The sequence below is a fragment of the Podarcis liolepis genome (assembly GCF_965112155.1).
Source record: "Podarcis liolepis genome assembly, chromosome: 3".
Taxonomy (NCBI): domain Eukaryota; kingdom Metazoa; phylum Chordata; class Lepidosauria; order Squamata; family Lacertidae; genus Podarcis; species Podarcis liolepis.
This window is the reverse complement of record NC_139557.1, coordinates 87,945,079-87,963,726: the sequence shown is the minus strand read 5'-3', so window position 1 is coordinate 87,963,726 and position 18,648 is coordinate 87,945,079. Positions and strand designations below refer to the sequence as shown.

Genomic DNA, 18,648 nt, shown 5'->3' with positions numbered 1-18,648 from the left:
TGCAGGCACTTCAAAACAACCCCCCTTCGTTTTCATTTTAGAAATTGACCTCTTCCCGATACAATTTCCTGCCGCCTCCAGAAAGAAAAAAATGCTCGACATGCAAAATATAAATGGCAAGTCTCCTTAAGAAAACCCCGTGGAAGAAAGTCATATTTAGGTTGCATGTACCCAATGAGTTCAGAATAGACATGCACAGCATTGCACTGTTAATAATCTCCCTATTCCGTGCAAAAATAGAAACAAAAAGGCTTCTTCTCACCGACTTCTGCCTGTCCTCTAATCCACCGCTTTTTGCCAGCAGGCTGGCAGGCTTGCCTTCTTCGCCCCAAGAGCTAACGTGGGAAAGGGGATTTTGATTTTAGAAAAGGGCTGCAAACGCTCGAGAGGCTCTCCTTTCCCATCTCGGCTCTCTCCCTTGTGTTTTTGCAGCTGCTCTGCTCAGGAGACACCATAAATGTAGCCTGCGGAGAATGTTTTTTTAAAAATAAAGAGCGCCCTAAAAAGCTACGATCACTTGGGTTGGACTTACCCAGAAGCTCAAGCAGCGCTTCTTTTCATCTCCGGACTTGGCTTTCACCGCAAACGGCTGAGCTCAGGGCTCCGGCGCGGCCATCCCGTGTCCGCTAGCCAAGCCCCCTGGACGCCCAAGTGCACCAGGCAAGGGAAAGGGGCGGCGGAGCCTGCGGGCTGCTGCTGCTGCTGGCGCTGCAGCGGCGTCTTCGCCTTCGCCTAAAGAGCAGGCGCCGCTTCCTCGTCCAGCCAGCGGCCGCTTTACGAGCGCCGCAAGCTCAGCTAGGCGCTCCTGCGCTACGCGCTCTTAAAGGGGCCACAGCCCCGACGGGGCGCGCAGGGGAAGAAGCGCCCGGGCGCTGCCGCGGGAAGGGAGCCCTGTCTTCACGCGGCGGCGCGTGCTTAATCTGAGGGACGCCCTCCCGATCTGCTGCTATTCTGCTGGTGGGATGCAGAGGTCAGCGCAGGTGGGGCACTCAAAACGGACTTGGCACTTTTGTGCCACAAAGCTACGTCGGGAGTGTGTGGTTGGGGGGGGGAGAGATTTTTGCAGTAAGGAAAGTGATGCGGAAAAGCACTGGGTAGTGTGGGAGATCAATGGCTCTGACCCAAGAAAACAAATCCAACTGATTGTTTGATAAATAGTGTTGAATGAACTCCCCACAAACTTTGTGCAGCCAGTCAGAATGTTGTGTAAAGTGTCCAAAGACCAATAGGTTTAGGCAGCACTGGGGAAGGGACATAGCAGGCACCTTTAACTGCCTCACAGCTGACATCATAGATGACATCACATGTGGGCAGGTGGACATGATTTGACTGAAAGCAACTTGTGGGCCAAAATGATGAGGCCTAGTGAGACCCACAAGCCAGAGGTTCATTCTCTCTCTCTCTCTCTCTCTCAACTGCCATAAACTTTGTGCAAACAAACAAGATTAATGTGCAATAAGCAGGTCATCTGCAAGTGACTTTAGCATTCGTTTTTTTAAAAAATTGCTTCTTGTAAAAAAATAAAAACTATTGCAAATCGCACGTTTGTGATCTCTCAATGGACCACTGACAATATTCTGTATGCCCTGAGATAGAGTCATGTTGGTAGAGGTAGCCATGGGGCTTTGAGGATTGTCTTGGTGCAGCTGCTAATTCATTAGCAAGAAGCACAGGAAAGAATCAGAAGACTATGCCCCACTCTAACCCTACTTCATATTATATTTATTCTTTTGTTGGCTTACTAGCTTTCAGATTTATAGCTCCCTTGTCAATCAAGTGATCCTCAAGTTTGCAGTTTCTCCCCCTCCCACAATACTAGATCTCACAGTCATTATGCTAAATGGAGATTAAGGGCAAGACAGACAGAAATGCTTTTTTCACACACAGCACAGCTCAGGTATGGAATTTGCTTCCAAAATATGTGACAATGGTGGAGTGGGCAGGGCCAGAGCTCAGTGGTACAGGCATGCTTTCCCTGCAAAAGATTCCCAGGCTCAATCCCCAGTATTTCCAGGTAGTGCTGGGAAAGCTTCCTGCCAGAAACTCTGGAAAGCCACTCTGTAGATCAGGGATGGGGAAATTGTCTGGATGTTGCTCAACAACATCCATCATTCCTGGCTATTGGCCCTCCTGACTGAGGCTGGTAGCATAGGCGCCGACTCCATGGGGCCTGAGGGGGCCCGAGCCCCCTCAAAAATTCGTTTGGGGGGGCTCCACCCCCCAATAATCTCGGGCGCCCCTCCAGCAGAGCACCATCGCCGCCCCTCCCCCAGCCCAAAATGCACAGGGTTGGGCTGCATGCCTCCTGCCCGCCCTCCCGAGCAAAAGCTCCACCCAATTTCCTTCGGAGCTGATTAATAGGCGCAGCACGCTCTCCCCTATTCGCTCACGAGGAGGCGGCACCACTTTATTTGCATATTCATCAGCTTATTTATTATTCATGAGCTTTCATTTATTATTCATTATTTATTATTCATGGACTCCCCCAATATTTTTTATAAGTCGGCGCCCCTGGCTGGTAGGAGCTGGAGTCCCACATCTGGAGAGCCACAGATTAGCCACCCCCAGCACAGATCGATCAGAAGTCTGAATTAGTGTAAGACAGCTTCCTCAACTTTGTGATAAGCTCTCTCCAGGGAGACTCGCCTGGCACCATCAGCAGCATTTTTAGGCAAGAACATTCTTATTCGCCCACGTCTTTGGATCTTAATTTTAGTGGTGTAGATCTGTTTTTCTATTATTTGTGCATTTTAGGATGTTCTAGCCTCTTTTTATATTTGTTTCTGATGTTCATTTTTGTAAGTTGCTTTGAGTTTCATTTTTGGAAAAAAGTGACTGATGAATAATAATTTTAATCAAATTGCAAGAAAGGAGATTCGGCCTAAACATTAGGAAGAACTTTCTGACAGAGCTGTTTGACAGTGGAACAGAAGGTGGTGGACTCTCCTTCACTGGAGGTTTTCAAAACAGAGGTTGGATGGTCAGGGATTCTATAGCTGTGATTCCTGCATTGCAGGGGGTTGGACTAAATGGAAGCCCTTCCAACTCTATGATGCTGTGATTCTTCTTCTCCCATCCTATGGAAACAATTCATCCCAGAAGGTTCTCGCACAACCAGAAGCCCAAAGAGGGCCACTGGAAGATTCCATACTTCCCTGTTCTTCAGCTCACAACTGTGAGACACAACTGTGCCATTGCAGGAGGGGAAAGGTCTCAATGCTCATTCTCCACAAGCACTCAATAGCACATGGACGCATGCCTCCAGCTGAGCCCAGTTAAAGATTGAAAGCCTCCTGTTTGCTGAGCATTCATCCTGATTTTCTTGCACAATGCTTACACAGGGGTTCGAATATGGCTGTGTACACCCTGTACCTTTGAAGCACATTGTTTCTCTCAAAGAATTCTGGGCACTATAGTTTGCTGAGGGTTGCTAGGAATTGTAACTCTGTGAGGAACAAACTACAGTGCCCACAATTCCTTGAGAAAAAGAAAGAGTTGTGAATGTGCTTTTAAGGTATAGGGTGCATCCAGTTTTGTTCGTAGGGAGGTAATATGACAACAAGCATTCATCCCAATTTGCTTGCACAGAGTTTACACATCTCCCCATCAATCAATCATCTATTCTCCACTTTTTAGAGCATTTCCCCATCACTTTCCTAGTTGCAAAAAAACAAAATGAAAAACAACCAACAACCTTGCTTTGTTTTTAAGTGGATTTGTTTCTACAGAGCGATTTAATTTCCGGCAAGTAATTGAATCCTTCTTGCAAAATACTGACAGTCTAGAGGAGACCAAAGAGTTTCCTTCTCACTTTCTGCAACACCAACAGGCAAATGGCTACAAGGGTGGGAATCCTGCTCTTCCTGCTGTGGGGAAGATGCCATTCTCAGAGTCTCTCTCACCCTGAAGAAACAGGAGAAAATATCATCTTGCTACCCACCAGGCAATATTCTGTTGACTCTTGCACAAAAAAGAGAGTTTCCCATCCAACAGCAGAAATTGCCTCCCTAGACCAAAAGGAAACAGATGGCAGACTGGCACTGGTCTAGAATAGATGCCCAACTAACCACAGAAAAGGTACATATTGGCCAAATAAGTCGCAATACTGGCCAATCACAATATAACACTGTTTTCTCTACTCTACTAGTCTTCTGAACATCCATGGTAACTTGGCGTTGATTCTGGTGCTCCCAGGACGTGTCTACAATGATTTTATTTATATAAAGTGGATATGCCCCTTGCTTGTAAATAGACCCTCTAAGCAGTTTACAAAAATAAATAAATAAAACATTTGGCACAACATTTGTTAGTGTTAGAGGCAGAAGAGAGATGGAGAGAAAGGCTTCTGTGGCAATAGAGCTTGACAGCTGCCATTTGGAATGGGAAGAGTAGGACTTTGACACTCAGTCCCTTGAACGCTGATCAGGACAATATTGGGTACATGTAGAAACTTAGATCACATCCATGCCATACATTTAAAGCACATGGCTTCCCCAACAAAGAATCGGGGAAGTTTGGTAACGGTTCTGGGAAGTATAGTTCTCTGAGGGCTAAACTACAGCTCCCAGGATTCTTTGAGGGATGTCTTAAATGTGTCGTGCGGCTGTGACCTTAGCTACAGAGAAAAAAGCCACAGTTATCAAAGTCCAGATTTGGAAATACTTAACTGTGTTTCAGGACAGTATGTGGAAATAAGCACTTACGTATATCTAAAGCACTGGGCTAATTAAGAGAATTAAGGAATGATCTTTTATTTAAAAATAACAACCCACAATGTACTTCCTACATTGTACTGTACGTGTAGCTTGAAGATAAGAAAATGTGCAGTCTATGATAGTCTCTTAGATAATTTAGTGATAGTTCTGTTCCTTTGCAGTCCAAAAGAATACCAAGTTTTTAAAACATTACAAAGATTCCTTTGGAAGCCAGGTTTCATGATTCAGAAAGAGAAATATTCACTTATGCTTTGAAGTGAAACGATCCCCTCATGTGTGCCTTGAAGTGCAATGGTCACACAAAGAACCTGATGGATATAAATGTATCTGGGCTTGAAGAATAGGGGTGCAAAAACCCAGGAGCAGGACATTTCCAAAAGCGAGATTATGCCCTAAAAGGGAATTGTTTTCTGCACCAAGTGTTCTGCAAAAGCTTCTGTATCAGCCTTTGGTCTAAATCGTTTGTTAGGTCAGTTGTCAAAACAAAGGAATCTGAGTATTGTTAAACTGAGGACAAAGGTAACTATTGTAGATGGAGTTTCTGTGGCAGGCTGCCTGCTCCCTCTGACAAAGGGCTTAAGCACCATGTTGTGTGGATGGGGGAACTGAACTGTGAGCAATAGCCAACACATTGTTATTACAAGGCATAAGTGTCTCTTACATCTGACACACTGCGGCTGCATCCCTGCTCTGAAGTGATGGGGTGACTTCTGATGTCAAAGAAATTTGACTTGAGAGCTACGCCTGGCAAACACTGTCAGCTGGTACACAGCATGTTCACTGTGGGACCTGGGATCACGTCCCACAACAGCCGTTGGTTCACCTGGTGTATCTGTTGAGTCACTATTGTTCGTCTCAGTTTCCTCATCTGCAAATAATCCCCTATTTCAAAGATGGTGGACTTGAACTGACTGTATGGGACATTAGGCACTTAGAGAATCTGGGGTCAATCTTTGTGCTCAGATTTCTGGGATCCTTCAGCTGATTCAGCTGATAGCCAGTGTTACCAGCAAGTGCTCAAAGAAGCTTACAGTAACTCACATCTTATCCTCATAATAGTGCTGCAGGGTTGCAATTTGCCAGGGCCACCCAGTGAGCTTCATGGCTGAGCAGGAATCTGAATCACATTCAAACCCAACCCTACCACTACAAATGGGAGTGGGTGGGCGTAAATCCTATGTGGAGGCACATCATGTCCCTTTTCTAAAGTGCTTAGCTTGCTCCCACCTCTTGATCACACCTGATCAGTTTCTTTGCTTTCTTTGTTCTCCACTTAGAAACACCAGACATCCACCTCCTCCCCCCCCCCATTTTGTTTTAAAGGATGTTCCATATTGTAGAATCCTCCAACCCCACAGAACATTGCAGAAGAAGAAAAAATATCACTGCACAACGTTGCTGGAATCTGGATTCAGCGAGCAATTCCACTTCCAATCCTGGCTCAGTCCTGCTTCCTCTTTCCCAATCAGTTTGTGCTCATTTCCAGTAGATCTGTTTTCATTTAGCGAGTTTCTTCTCTCAACTCTCCACATTTCTGAAGTTGACAGTGGAAACCAAAGTAAGCGGAAGACTGAAAGGAACCATCTCAAAAGTAAAAGTTGATGAAGATGGAGGAACCGTTGTCCTTTGGGGCCATACATATGCTTTGGGGCATCCGGTAATGTAGGCAAATAAATTACACGTTCGTAACATGATTCTTTTTAAAATTATTTTTCCCCACTATAAAAAGCATTTATACAGGCCCAATGGAAGAGGAGGTGTGGAAGAGGGTGAAACTCTAAATGTGGGAGCCAGGAGGTAGGGAGATTTATTTTTTCCTCCAAATAATACCATTACTAGGTGTTCTACACCTCAGCTCTCAAAGGCATGTTTCCTGTGATTGCCAATTGCTGGAAATCACAAATGAGGAGATTGCGACCACACTCAGGTCCCTCTTACAGGTTTCTCATAAGTGTCTGAGTGACCACTGTGAGAACAGGATGTTCAGCTAAGTGGGCCATTGACCTGATCCAAGAAGGGTCTTCTCATAGTGTGCAAGCTTTCATGTTCTGCAGAACTCGTCATCAGGCTAGGTGGCAAACAAAGCCGTAGAAAAGAGGGTGGGGGCAAAGACCCTGCAAGAAGCTTGAGGCTGCATGCACGCTTCCCCCCCCCCTTTTAATCCTCACAACAACCCTGTGACGTAGGTCAGGCTAAGAAGCAGGGACTGGCCCAGGGTCACCCAGTGAGCTTCATGGCCGAGTGGTGATATTGAACTCTGGTATCCAATACCAACACTCTGGTCTTAATCCAATACTAAAATCACTGCACCGCACTGGCACTCTCTCTCTCTCTCTCTCTCCCACACTGACTTTTGAGACGAAGAGAGGGAGAAGGTATCAGACATTCAAATGTGCTTTGGATAGGTGCCACGAAAGTTCCAAAATGCAACAAGGCATGAATGGGAAAAGAAACATTTCCCACCCCCTATAGGCCAACATTGCTACCTTCACTTATAAATTATCTTGTTGCCCAAAGTCTTTATATAGCAGATTGTGGGCTGCTAAGCCTGATTCATGCCTTGTACTTCACAGCCCATTGTTTTGTTTTGGCTACAAAACCATTTGTATCCCACTCTGGTTTTCCCGGAAAATACCTGCCTTCCCATTGTGGAGAAAACGGTCCTAGCTAGCGTGTGGCACACAATGTGGCTTTACTTACAGGAATTCCTCTACAGTTGAGATTTCCAGGGAGTTGACAGAGGTCTAAAGAAAACACGTTTGCCTGCTTTTAAAACATGGAATGCTGGGGGGGGGGAGAGAGCAGAACTACCTGTTAGTAGGGAAATGTGAGTTCCTGTGGCTCCCCTCTGAAAGTACTGAGAACATTTCAAAGGGGAAATAGGGAGGCTAGTAGAGGGGGCTTCTCCCACTTATTTGCCTTCCTTCATTCTGTTTTTCTTTTTCTTTTTTAAAACAATTTTTCTCCTTTAGAAGAAGCTGGTGTTAGGAAAAACAGTTCAGGGACGACACGTCCCGCCTGCCAGACATCTGGAAATTAGCCCTCCCCACAAAAACCGACACCAGAACCAGAGGCACACAGAACGCCATCACCAATCAACCACACCAGACCCAAACCCAGACCCTCTCCACAGATAAATTACAGACACCATCCAGTAGCCAAACCATAGTGGCACCTCCGGATGCTGCACCCCCCTGCAATCCCTACACAGATCTGACTGGCACAGGGCACAAAACCACAGCTCGCCCCTATACACGAAGCCAAGCCAGAGCACAACTAAGTGCAGTACAGCCATCTTCTCAGAAAAACTCTTCACAAGCTCAAGAGGTCAAGACACGAAAGCTTTAGCAACTAATCCACACTTAATGACCCTCCTAAGTGGTACTCAGAATATCACTCAAGAAATCACTCAAGATATCCCTCAAGTAATTAAGGAACAAAAGAAGAAAAGTCACACTAACCTGGGAACTTCCTCTCTGCCCAGAACGTCGGAGGCTATACACCACACCCCCTCAACAGTATTTATAGGAACTCAAACACTGAGATCCTGCTCTGTTCCAGTAACAAGAAGCCGAAAGCACCAGCCTGAAGATGACGAGTGAGACCTCGTCGAAACGTCGCCTAGACACCCCAACTCTTACACGGGAAGACACCCGAAGACACCAAAACCTGCATTCCTGTACCCGTGAAAATCTACGAAAGCATATATATATATATATATATATATATATATATATATATATACACACACACACACACACACACACACACACACACATATATATGGGCAGCTGAGATAATATATAGTCCTGCCTTTCATAGAATCAAAATTTCAGAATTGTAGGGTTGAGTGAGTCATCTAGTCCAGCCCCTGCAAATTGGGAATCACAGCTAAAGAATCCCTGACAGATGCCCATCCAACCTCTGCGAAAACCTCCACTGAAGGAGAGTCCACCACCTTCTGAGTCCATTCCATTGCTGAAAAAGCTCTTACTGTCAGAAAGTTATTCTTAACATTGCTGGAATTTCCTCTCTTGTCATCTGAATTTGTTTGAATCCATTGGTTTGGGTTCTACTCTCTGGAGCAGCAGAAAACAAGCTTGCTCCATCTTCCACATGACAGCCCTTTGGATATATGAAGATGGCTATCATATCTCCTCTCAGTCACCTCTTTTCCAGGCTAAGCATACCCAACTCCTTCAAGCGCTCCTCATAAGGCTTGGTTTCTAGACCCTTTACCATATATGCTTCCTAAACTCATATGAAATAAACTTAGGGCAGTGCCAGATGACCTGTATTCATCCTGATTTATTTGCAGGGAGATTAGATGATGCTGGCTATTTAATGAGCACACATCCTGATTAATTTTTTTATTTATCAAACTTATTACTCACAACTTACAACCAGCAATAAATAACACAGAGAGTAAAACCAGCATCAACAGAGAAAAAGCTAAAACTCCATGAGTATTTTTATGATTTCTTTGTTGGAAAGTTAGATGGCACTATGTTGAAAGAAGTGTGATCCAACACTTTCCTGTGCGTGTTCCCATCAATTTCCTTATAGCAAAAGGTCTGATCTTTAGGTTACTAGTAGTCCCCCGGTCAACTATAATTGCACAACCTAAATTTACTGATATGTTATTGAATTGCGTGCGCACCCCCCTCCAAAATTGTGATAGTTGAACGGCCTTGGCCCAGTATACCTAAAGAAGCATCTCCACCCTCATCATTCAGCTCGGACACTGAGGTCCAGCGCCAGGGGCCTTCTGGTGGTTCCCTCACTGTGAGAAGTGAGGTTACAGGGAACTAGGCAGAGGGCCTTCTCGGTAGTGGTGCCCACCCTGTGGAACGCCCTCCCATCAGATGTCAAGGAAACAAACTACTATCTGACTTTTAGAAAACATCTGAAGGCAGCCCTGTTTAGGGAAGTTTTTAATGTTTGATGTTTTATCGTGTTTTTAATATTCTGTTGGGAGCTGCTCAGAGTGGCTGGGGCATCATATAAATAATAAAATTGTTGTTGTGGGTCCCACTTGTAGACTATAACATCTAAAGTACTGTGGGAACATTCTCCCCTTCTTGCTGTCCCCATCGTTCAAGACCCTGTCCTGCACAGAATAATAGATGAAAAAAGAAGAATTGGTAGCCACCCAGAGTGGTTGGGGAAACCCAGCCAGATGGGCGGGGTATAAATAAATTAATTATTATTATTATTATTATTATTATTATTATTATTATTATTATATTATGATGATGATGCTAAGAAGGACTGCCTTTAACTTAACAGCATCTGAGGCACTGAGACAGAAGGCAGCACCTGCAAGTCCTTTCCCCTTCCTCCACTGGACTCTTCCCAAGAAGGATAATGTGCATCAGGACAGGTGGGAAGACAAAGCAGGAGGGGTAGTGGCTGCTTCCCCCTGCCCTCCCCCAAACATTTAATAGTACGGTATATAAGCAGCACAGATCTGAGCAAGAGGCTGGTGGTGATCTTAAACATGAGCTCACCCATCCAGAAAACTCCCCATGAAATGAATGGCAATTGAATGAGAGTACACTGCCTTTGTAAAGGGAACTACTCTCTTTATACATTTCTTTCTTGGAATATATATAACAGGGATGAGGAAAGGGCTGTAACTCAGGAGCATCTGTCTTGCATGCAGAAGGTCCCAGGTTCAATCTCTGGCATCTCCAGGTAGGGCTGGGAGAGACTCTTGCCTGAAACCCTTGGGTGCCAGTCAGTGTAGACCATACCAAGTTAGATGGACCAATGGTCTGAGTGCAAGGCAGCTTCCTGTGGTCCTGTGAGGACACTGCAGTGTTCCCAATGGTGTTGGGCTCCAACTCCCATCAGCCCCAGCCAGCATGACCAGGGATGATGGGAGTTTTAGTCCAAAACACCTGGAGAGCTGCAGTTTCTCTATCTGTTGTGTATAGTCATTAACACATCATATGATATGTGGAAATTCTCATAAACCCATAATTTCCTCCATATCTCGTATTCCTAATCTTTTCCCCAGATTGAAACGTTCACTGAATGTGAACATGTAACAGATTGCTTCCCTGGACACAGCTTATTTCTGTATTCATCTCAGATTGGGTGTCGTCCCTTCCCCTTTTGCAAGAAATTATGATATTACTATATATCCATCTATTTTTAGCCCGTATCCCCAGCAGTGTGCAAAGGAGTAAGGAAATAACATTGACTCATATTTCTGACACCTTGTCTTTATCCTGTATGGTTGTTTTTTGGGGTTTTTTAAATGTTGTAAATCCAGAGTCAAGCCTACCAGTAATGATTTTTCCTTATGTGGTGAGTCAGGAGGTCTCCAGCCCAGATAAAAACACAACAGTTTTAACAGAATAAATACTTTAAAAAGTATTCACACAACTTGCCATCACCATTAATGCCTACAACACGGGTGGGAAATCTGTGTGGCCCTCCCACTCCCATGAGTCTCAGCCAGTAGTGCCAATGGTAGAGACAAAGTCCAACAATATCTGGAGGGCCACAGGCTCCCCAACTCAGGTCTGCATGATCCTTCTCAGTACTAACCTGTGTGATGGGAAGAGACCTTGTTTCCTTCTCTTCTCTCCCTCTGGTTAGGTCCTTATGCATTCAGCTATTGAAGGCGTGATGGTGGGCAATGCCCATCAGCGAGTGACCAAAGCTTTTATGACACTTGAGATGATCTGTTGGAGAAATTGACACACATGGTATACAGCAGTGCAAAGGTTGTTTGTATATTTTCATGCAATGTGCTTGTGGATATGAAGAAGGCCAATCAAGGGCCACTTGTCCTCGGCCTCAAGCTCAAATGAGGCCCCCAATTAAGACAACTGTTTGGCGTCTGATATGTTTTGCGACTTACAAGAACTTAAGAATATGAGATGAGCCTGCTGCGTCAGGTCAATGTCCCATCTAGAGCAGCATCCTCTTCTCAAAGTGACCAGTCAGATGCCTGTGGGAATCCTGAAAGCAGGACCAGAGTGCAGCAGAATTCTACCCACCTGTGATTCCCAGCAATTTGTATTCAGAGACATACTGCCTCTGACAGCAGAGACAAAGCATGGACATCATGGTTAGTGGTTATCTCCTCCATTATTAGGCAGAGTGAGGCAATTGTCTCTGACAGCAGTTGCTGGGGGGGGGGGCAACGATGGCAGCCCTCACCAAAGGAATTTTTCCTTGCCACACTGTCAGGGAACTGCCATCAGAGCATCAGGTGGTGGAGGGACTCAGGCAGGATGAAAGAGACTCAACTGCTGAAGCAGGGACCAGCAGGGGGAGGAGTGGGTCTCTGAGGGAATGCGAGCAGGAGGGAGGGCTCAGGGAGGCTTCCAGCGAGAACAGTGGGGAGGTATCGGAGTCTCCCATAGGGAGACCCACACCTCGCAGGAAACTGTCACGCCGTGAGTCCAGGAGACGCGTTTCCGTTAAGGAACTTCTTTGCTGGAAACGCTTCCGCAGACAGCCACTGTCGGACTCTACTAGTGACTAGAGCAGACATGTCTGAGGAGCTCCGTCACACACGGAGGTTTGTGGGGTCGCACAAACTCTGAGGGAGCACGTTTTCACGCACAAGCAGCTAATCAAACCCTCACAGCAGTCCGACAGTCTTTGTACGCTGCCTGTGCAAGAGAAGGCATCATGAGCGAACCAACCGGAACCGGAGGAGCAGGGGCTGGAGCTGGTCCAAGCTTGGAAGATAGATACCGAGCGTTGGAGGTTCAACTGGCCCTGCAGACGGCGAGGCTGGAGGAGAGAAGGGCTCAGGATGCAGACAAGAAGGGGAGAGCCACTCAATTCCCCAGAAAGGTACCAGGATTGGTGCAGAAATTTGGGGGGGACCCCAAGGACTACCATGCTTTTAGGACAGAGATGCAATATGCCCTTAATGTGCAGTTCGATGAGTTCCCTGATGAGGAATCGCGAGTTGCTTTTGTAATTGGGCATCTTGAGAAAGGGGCTAGAGACTGGGTTCGACCCCTAATGGCAACGCACAATGACATACTAAAGGACACAATGAAGTTCTTTCGTGCAATGGATATCATGTTTTCCAGCGATATTGAGGAAGGGGTGGTGCGCAGACAGCTAATGGCTTGTAAGCAGGGAAGTCGATCTGTCCGTGAATATTGGACTGAGTTTACCATGCTGATTCACAGACTGAGTTGGGATTTATCGGCGGCACCCGTTCAAATGCTATTTGAAGAAGGTCTTTCTTCGGGGGTGAAAGACGAGCTGGCACGGAGCCCCAGGGCGGAGTCTATGGATCAGCTGACCAAATCTGCGCTGACCATAGGAGCGCGGCAGGAGGCAAGAGCCTTGGAGAGGCGGGAAGGGAGAGGGGAACGTTGGAAGGAGTTCCGCATTCCAGACATTCCTGAGCCAGCTTTCCCGCCGGCAGAGCCGATGGAAATCGGAACAGCGCGCGCGCGCGCATTTTCAAAAACCAGCGAGGGAGCTAAGAAGGAGGGAAAGGGCCCCCGGAAATGCTATCTCTGCCAACAGCCAGGCCACTTTGCCAGAGTCTGCCCCCAGAGGAAGGAATGGCAAGGGATGGTGGGAGCTGTTGAGGGGGGAGAAGAAGGGGGAGTGGAGCAGGTAAAAGCCAACGCCTGGTTGCCACAATTGGGGCACTGCAGCCAGGCCAAAGAGCAGTGAAAGTGCCCGTGCCAGAAGCTCCTCGACCTGCTCTAGTGATTGAAGTGTCGCTAGAGCTGCAGAATGGGCACCCCCTAAAAATAAAGGCGTTATTGGACTCAGGCAGCTCCTGCAATTTTATGAGCAAGGAGTTTGCTGCTGAACACCAGATACAGACCATCCCTTTAAGCAACCCCCTGCAGGTGACCACGATTGATGGCAGGGAGTTGTTGGGAGGAGGAGTCCGCTTGCAGACTGTCCCAATGATAATGAGGGTGGCAAGGCACACAGAACTGATAGCGTTTAATGTGGCCACCCTGGGAGGCGCTCCCATTATTTTGGGAATGAGCTGGCTAGCTCTACATGATCCGCTGGTTGGCTGGCATCAAAGAGTGGTGTCCTTTGGTTCAGCACATTGCCTAGAACACTGCAAAGGGGAGAAGGGTTCAGCAGGGGCCCAAGCCACCCTAGCAGGGACTGAAGTAATGGGGAAGGTGAAGGTACCACCACAGTATGCAGATCTCAGCGACGTGTTCAGCGAGAAGGAAGCTGACCAACTACCACCTCATAGACCCTTTGATTGTCAGATCAATTTACTCCCTGGAGCACAGCTTCCCGTGGGCAAGTTGTATGCCATGTCAGACAGGGAAATGCAGGAGTTGCGAGGGTTCATTGACAAGAACCTGAAGAGAGGCTTCATCAGAGAGTCCAAAGCAGCAGGGGGGAGCCCAGTGTTCTTTGTGGACAAAAAAAATGCGGACAAGCCGAGACTTGTATGTGATTTTAGGCGGCTGAATGCAGTGACTGAACCGGTGGCGTTCCCTATGCCCAGAATTGATGATATTTTGACCAGGGTGAGGAAGGGAAAGATTTTCACAAAGCTGGATCTAAGGGGGGCGTACAACCTGATACGCATAAGGAAAGGGGATGAATGGAAAACCACCATGTTTACCCCTTTGGGGGCGTTTGAATACCTCGTTATGCCATTTGGATTACAAGCAGGCTCCGCGTGTTTTCAATCTTTTATGAACCACGTGCTGGGCCCTTTGCTCTACAAGAATTGCGTTGCCTTTCTAGATGATGTGTTGGTGTATTCTGAGAATGAGGAGCAACATGTGAGAGACGTCAGAGAAGTGTTGAGCAGACTGCAAGCCAACAGGCTGTGGGTCAAACTGGAGAAGTGTCGGTTCCATACCAAGGAGGTGGAATTCCTGGGGTACCGCCTGTCAGACAAGGGATTGGCCATGGATCCCGGCAAGGTACAGGCAGTGCTGGAATGGAAAACACCCAAAACCAAGAAGGATGTGCAGAGGTTCCTAGGGTTTGGAAACTTTTATCGTAAGTTCATCCGCAACTTCGCCCATCTGACGGCGCCCATCACTGACTGTCTCAGCAGTAAAAAGAAGTTTGTATGGACGGCGGAGGCGGAGCGAGCGTTTGAGGAACTGAAAAGGGCCTTCGCCTCTGAAGAACAACTTCTGCATGTGGATTTACGAAAGAAGCTAAGGGTTGAAACAGACGCATCTGACAGAGCCATAGGGGCGGTGCTTCTTCTGCAGCCGGGGAAGGAGGAGTCAGAGTGGCGTCCGTGTGCCTTCTTCTCGCGGAAGCTGAACAAATCCGAGAGGAACTACACGGTGTACGACCGAGAACTGCTTGCTATTCATGAGGCGTTCCGGAAATGGAGGCATCTGCTAGTTGGTGCACAACATAAAGTGCAAGTGTGCACGGACCATAAAAATCTAGAGTACTGGAGAACGGCGCGAGTGCTCAACCAAAGGCAGTTGAGATGGGCCCAAGAGTTCTCCAAATTTAACTTTGAGATTTGTTATGTGCCAGGCCCAGAGAATGTTAGGGCGGACGCTCTCTCACGCAAACCTGAATATTTGGAGGGGGAGGGAGCACCCGAAGAAACCCATATCATTCCAGAGGACCGCTGGGTGTGTGGGGCGACTCTGGTGGGGCAAAGGGAATTGGTAGAGGGTACGGTGCAGGATGCATACGCCCAGGGGAAACTCAGGGATCTCAGAGGGGAGGAAGACAAATCCGGTGGTTTTGAGGAGAGAAATGGGGCATTGTATTATAAGGGAGCGTTATATATACCTGAAGGGGAATTGAGGGAGAAGGTACTCAAGCAGCTGCACGATAGCCCCACAGCAGGGCACTTTGGGCAACACAAAACCATGTGGCTGGTTACCAGGGAATTTTGGTGGCCCAAGGTCAGGGAAGATGTGCGGGAGTATGTGAGAGGGTGTGAACAATGCCAAAGAGCCAAGGGGGAGAGGCAGGCGCCGGCTGGTTTATTAGAACCACTGCCCACACCTGAGAGACCGTGGGAAGCAGTGGCAATAGATTTCATGACTGATCTGCCAAGGTCTAGAGGGAAAACAGCCATCATGGTTGTAGTAGACCTGTTAACTAAAATGGCCCACTTCATAGCCTGCTCACATGCGGTTACAGCAGAAGAAACCGCCAAATTGTTTGTAGAGAATGTGTTTAGGTTGCATGGCGCCCCCTTGAGGGTGGTTTCAGACCGAGGGAAACAATTTACTTCCAGGTTCTGGAGGAAGCTCATGAGCTTACTGCATGTAGAGGTTAATTTCTCGACGGCCCGTCATCCTGAAACCAACGGGCAGGCGGAAAGAGCAAATGGGGTTCTCCAACAATATTTGAGGTGTTATGTTAATGACAGAGAGAATGATTGGGTGGAGAAGCTGGCGTTGGCAGAATTTGCCTACAACAATGCAGAGAACGTGTCCACGGGGATGAGCCCCTTTTTGGCTAATCACGGGTGCCATCCCAGAGCCTTCCCAGGGGGGGAGGGGGAGAACTGGAGCGTTCCAGCTGCAGAACAGTTCGTGGAAGAAATGGAAGCGATCCATCGCCAGCTCCAACTCAACTTAAACAGGGCTAAGGAGGAATATAAGAGGCAGGCAGACAAAAACAGAAGGGAAGGTGAAAGCATCAGGGTGGGGGACCAGGTGTGGCTGTCAACCCAAGGGTTGCCATTCAAAGGAGGTTGTAAGAAATTAAGACCCAAAAGGCTGGGTCCGTTTGAAGTCATACAGCAGGTCAATCCAGTGGCTTTCAGGCTCCGGTTACCGAACCACATGAAGCTGCACCCAGTTTTTCACAGGTCGTTGCTGTCACCGTATAGAGGAGACAGTGAGGGGAGGGTCACTAGGGGACCAGCAATGGAGGAGAAGGAACACAGCTACCATGTAGCGGAGATCCTCGATTCCAGGTGGAAGGGAGATCAAGTAGAGTATTTGGTAATGTGGGAAGGGGAACCGGAGTCGGAAAACACCTGGGTTAGGGCAGAGGATGTCAATGACGAGGTTTTAATAGAGACTTTTCATCAGAGGTTCCCACGTAAACCTCAGCCTGTAGCGAGGTTCCGAAGGGAATACTTTGCCACCACCGACGAGGAAGAGGAGTTGGAGGGGTTCCCAGATTCTGAAGAGGAGGAGGATTCAGCTGGCCAGGACGACGATCGATGGAGAGAATTGTTCGAGACGTCAGAAGATGAGGAAGATTCGTTTCGGGGTTTTAGCCCTTCACCTCCCAGGGGGGAGGAATTGGGAGGGGGTGAGGGGGGCCCTGGAGGGGAGGTGGATGTCAGGGAACTGCCATCAGAGCATCAGGTGGTGGAGGGACTCAGGCAGGATGAAAGAGACTCAACTGCTGAAGCAGGGACCAGCAGGGGGAGGAGTGGGTCTCTGAGGGAATGCGAGCAGGAGGGAGGGCTCAGGGAGGCTTCCAGCGAGAACAGTGGGGAGGTATCGGAGTCTCCCATAGGGAGACCCACACCTCGCAGGAAACTGTCACGCCGTGAGTCCAGGAGACGCGTTTCCGTTAAGGAACTTCTTTGCTGGAAACGCTTCCGCAGACAGCCACTGTCGGACTCTACTAGTGACTAGAGCAGACATGTCTGAGGAGCTCCGTCACACACGGAGGTTTGTGGGGTCGCACAAACTCTGAGGGAGCACGTTTTCACGCACAAGCAGCTAATCAAACCCTCACACACACCTTTCTGTTGGAGGTTAGAATTGTGTGTGCCGCATGGCCTTGCCTGCCCACCCGCTATAACTATGCTATAGGTCTGTTGGAGGACACAATCCCACTGCTTGGCTTAAAGTAAAATCCAGCCGCCATCTTCCTTGTCCAAGTCTTATCTAGCTACTCCTTCAGATCTGGTTCTGCAAATACTCTTGTTGACCACTTCCCAAACACCAACTGGCAATGCTCTTTCCTTTATGGTTCTGTCCTTTCAATTAACCACAGTAAAATTTTGGACAGATTGTGTAACGTCTGTTCCTCCAGAATCACTGCTACAAATCATTTACTTCTAACGAACTATTTCTATTTTGAAAAGAAACCCAAACAACTCTGCTGGGAGACATTCCCCAACTGGATTGCTGTCATGAAATAAACTCCCCACGGTGACCTCCTCCTTGGGTCCAGGGCTTTTCAGTTCACCATGGGAAAAGTCAATAGGAATCTGTTCCCATGTGCATTTCTTCACATATTCCATAATTAATCAAATGTTCATGAAGCTATCATAAAACAAAAGGCTGGTGTTTCGCAATAGTTCAACTTCCCTTTAAGTACTAAAATAAGCATCATGTTTGCAAAAGCATTTACCAAATCATCTAGTAAACACCGTTTTTCTGTATATCTAGAATGGTTCATACATGGGCTCTGTTTAAAATTTTGCTCAGTAGAATTTGATTCTTCTCACTTCTGCTTTATAAAATGAGCGACATGTCTTCTAACATTACTTGGGAGAAGTCTTGCTAGTGGCTGTATGAAATCCTACACAGACATACCTGAATCTGGAAAATGACCTGAGTGTGTGAATACTATTTAGAATGCTGGAGTAGGAGCTGGGAGAAGAGGGTTCATTATCACCATGGAGCCCTGAAGCTCAATGGGTGTCCTTGAGGCCAGTCTCTGCCTCTTTGCACAATATACCCCAGAGGACAAATGGGGAGAGGCAAAAAAACCATGCATCCACCTTCAGCTCCTTGGAGAAAGGTGGGATATGCATGTAATATAATACAATGTCATTAGGTTCTCAAGGAAAGCTACTGATTTCCACAGACCCTCTCCTTGGTGTATGTTGTGATATCAGACTCCAACACTGTTCCTTTATGCCATCTGATGATAGCAGCACTTGAACATCTGAGTAATCTAACCCTCTGCTTTTTTCTCTTTTTAACCACGGATGTAAAACAGCATTAGTCTCTGCACATGTGTGGTAACTCTTTCCAGTGGTATTTTCCCC

The 18,648-nt window shown here is 47.2% G+C and overlaps 1 protein-coding gene across 10 annotated transcripts in view; it reads right to left on the bottom strand.

Annotated features, from left to right (window-relative positions):
* The window catches only part of DAAM2 (dishevelled associated activator of morphogenesis 2), a 216,917-nt gene that overhangs the window by 183,911 nt on the left and 14,358 nt on the right, over positions 1-18,648 (bottom strand). For 5 of the 10 annotated variants that reach the window (XM_083497181.1, XM_083497174.1, XM_083497177.1 and 2 more), the window contains exon 2: positions 11,274-11,410. The exons of 2 other annotated variants lie outside the window; for them this stretch is intronic. The gene's annotated coding sequence lies outside the window, so the exon portion shown is untranslated. Of the gene's footprint in view, positions 1-532; positions 923-11,273; positions 11,411-18,648 lie in introns of those variants that run through there. 3 more of the 10 variants (XM_083497178.1, XM_083497180.1, XM_083497172.1) reach the window with 3 other exon arrangements.